This window comes from Centroberyx affinis, unplaced genomic scaffold (assembly GCF_046629955.1).
Source record: "Centroberyx affinis isolate AG114_WGS23_722 - 3 ecotype Tasmania unplaced genomic scaffold, CSIRO-AGI_Caff_v1 ptg002179l_1, whole genome shotgun sequence".
Classification (NCBI taxonomy): Eukaryota; Metazoa; Chordata; class Actinopteri; order Beryciformes; family Berycidae; genus Centroberyx; species Centroberyx affinis.
Genome location: NW_027280487.1, coordinates 18,712 through 22,355, shown reverse-complemented (window position 1 = coordinate 22,355; position 3,644 = coordinate 18,712).

Here is a 3,644-nt window from a genome sequence, read left to right as displayed (position 1 = left end):
AGCCTTAAGTCGGCTTATAGAATCAGAGCTATAAAATGATGCATAGTATTACGGATTTAAACATTTATAGAGAAGCTTTAATTTACATTTACTTTACATTTATGTGACATTTTACATCTTAGCCATTTAGCTGAGGCTTTGTCTCCAGACCAACCTCAACCAAACCACCTAAACTTACCCACCTTTTCAAGCTGAGATACATCTGTATGAGGTAAATTCATAGTATGTGTCATCGTAGGCTACAAAAAAAATTGTAAGGTATATGAGGATAGGGTCTTTAAAGGAGTAAAATAACAACAAATTAATACTTTTATGAAAATATAATTGATTGTTTATTGCCTTATGAGGATCACCAAATGGAAGTCACAGCTGTCCTTTTTATCTCCAACCACATCACTGATTACAAACAACCAATTGTAAGGAGGGGTCAAGGGTCAGAGCCAAAGTGCCTTGAAAACATTCTTGTGGACCCATAATCATCATGTAAGTCAGTGATTCTCAACCTTTTTCATATCAAGGACCCATACAGTGCACATTAGAGCCACAGACCCCTATTTGATGAGATTTTGTCTCTCGGACCCAAATGTGAGAATATTTTTAATGTTAAATATGATCAAAACAGTCATTCTTCTACATTCTCACTAACCCTAATGAAATAATGGTGAAGTTTAACAGTTCATCAATTTGCTGGGGACCCCCTGGAACCCCCTCAAGGACCCCTGGTGGTCCCCGGACCCCACGTTGAGAACCACTGATGTTAAGTCATGAGATCAGGAGAAGTGAGAGAAAAAAAATAAGTGATAACGCGAGAGGTGGAAGGATTTCCCCCCCCCCACACCCCCATACCCCCATACCCCCATTTCACTTCAAGATGAGTTAGAGGCGGCGGATATGGAAGGCGGCACCCTGAGCTACTTTTGGACTTTTGCTGCCACCCTGAGTTTTTTTCTGTCTGGTTTCATCACTCCACGCCAGCAGAGTGTGAAATAGGTTGCGGTGTTGCACGGCGGACCGGAGCCAAGCCGGCGACGCGGGAGGAATGGAATTTCAATCAGCTTCACCCTGTGAGCAAAGAGCAGTGTCCACGCTGTAGTCTTTAATGCCTCCTGGCAGGGCCATTACAAGCTGTGCTCTCCCCCCCAAAAAAAGGCACTACATTTCCCACGATGCCATCTGTCTGTTTGCATCAGACACCTGCTGCTCCCGAGGGAACCAGCCAATGATTAAAGAGAAAGCGATGACCTTGAAAGATACAGCCAATAATTTCAATGACCAGATAAACTTTTGGGTGTTTTTCCCGTGTGTTCCGGTGGAGTTTGATTTGAAGATGGAAAATATCCCAGAATCCATCAGAACTCAAAATGCTGCTAGGTTTTACTCCTGTGTTTTCTTATGTTGCAACAAAACCTTTTACAGCTTTGTTCACATGCTGTCAGTTCTTGCATCAAAAGGTCAGACAATAAATTTCAGTTAAAAATACATCTTCTATCCAATAAATCACTGCATAAACAAAGCCAGTAGTGGGGTGTTTGCAAAGAGGGGCTTTAATAGGCTACTTTAAATATTGTTGTCAAAATCCTTTTAAACCCAGGGTGATTCACAGGGTGATTTACATTTTTTAACTTTACTTGAAAGTACTTACCTGCTCTATGGGCTGAGAAAATTCTATGACCTTTGGGCTTATGAAGCCCTTTCAAAACCCACTGGATAATATCAAAAATGCACTGTCATCAAGCTAAAAACAAACAAAACAAAGTTTGTCTTAGTCCCTGAAAAGAACGACTATGAACAGAATGGTTCCATTTCCAAACTTACAGCTTGGTCGTCTCAGTATGGAATAGACACGGTTAACTTAAACTGATGTTTCTGACCGGGAACTGATGTTTTCACCATTGATACATCCGGCTGATGTTTTGCTAATGATTTATGTTGGATAATGTCAGCTTGTTAGCTAACTATAGTATCTGGTCAGCTAACCATCATTGTCTTGTTGTTAACACATCTGATTAGCACACTAGCTGATGTATCTAGCAGCAGCTAGCGTTAGCATGTTCACATTAACATCAGTGTGTTTGCTGGCTAGTTAGCTAGCTAACAGTTTGTTCAGGTTAACTGAGCTGACTCTTCTCAATCTACAACTCTTCATGTTTTGGAGTAGAGACTAGGGCTAAAGACAAGACAGTTCACTGTGTCACAGTAGCCTATATTTGGTAACAAATCCACCTCATCACACTATTTACATTTACTCATAACGTTACTTAACTGACCTAGCCTACAGCCACACCACAACAATCATTTTCAGATATCTCTCTTTCCTATCCTGGTTGTTAAGTTATTATTTGCACACACACCAACTCTCCAGTGGACCTGCATGGTGCCAGCAGGTGTGGTTGCTGGGAGATTTGTGATGCAACTGCAAAGCCTCTATAAAAAACTGAGTAACCTTTGCCTTCAGTCAGTGATCATCATAAGCCAAACAACCACCAATATTTAAACCAAATTATGCTTTCAGAAAAACTTGAATTTGTTTTTTTCCCCCCTTAAAACCTTATATAACTTAAGAGTGTGGTAATACTCTGAATTTTAGTCATAAAGATTCACACCAGTCTAAAAAAAACTCTATTCCACAAATAAAAAGGTGAGTTTTGTTGGGTTTACCCTCCTCTGCCTCTCCTGAGTCTCCCTACTGTCTCGACACACAACACTAAAGCCAGTGGACTTCCCAGTCCCCTTTAAAAAGAATGACTTGCAGCATTTTACTTCATCGTTCCCCTTTAATCTCCCCTGCTTCCCAGCGCACAGTGTTATCTCTGTCGGAGTGTTTACATCTCGGGGACAGCTGATAACGAGTCGGGGGGCAGAGCGAAGGAAAAAGACTAAAAGCTTTTCTCTGTCTTTGTAGTTTATTTCTGGTTTGTCTACAGGCTGACTCACTTTCTCTTTCCTCCCATGGCTGATCAAAAGGGCTTTCCTAATTGGCTGTGTGTGTGCGTGTGCGTGCGTGTGTGTGTGTGTGTGTGTGTGTGTGTGTGTGTGTGTGTGTGTGTGTGTGTGTGTTTGTATTAGTTAATGTATGTGCATGTGTGGGTGTGGAGATGTCTCTGTGTGTGTGTAACATGAGTGTGTATGCATATGAGTGTGTTGACAGGCTCATCATGAATGTGTGTATCTGGGCAGGTGGGTGACTATGAGCATATGAATGTGTAGTGTGTGTGTGTGTGTGTGTAGTGTGTGTGTGTGTGTGTGTGTTTACACGCATGCATGGGTGAGATCTGGCTGTGAAATCTATCTATCTTCTGTATCTACCTTTGGTCTTGTAATGAGTGTCTGGTCAAAATATTGGATCGGCTCCCCCGGCAGGCAGAAAAAAGCATCGCATCAGTTACCACGGCGACGATGTATTCAAAACCCCCCCATCCCCTTGTTTTTAGGCTGACACCGGCCTAAATTGTTTTTGAGACTCGGCTCTGAGAGAAGCGATCAATCAGGGACAACACGCGGCTTCAAACCTGACGATTTGGGGGCAAAAAACAAAAAAAGGAAAAGAGATTTGGAAGCTTTGGAAGCCAAGACAGCTTTTGATCTTTTTCTGTTTGTGGAAATACAGCAGGGGAAATCTATTGCTCCATTAGGAGAGGTGTGCA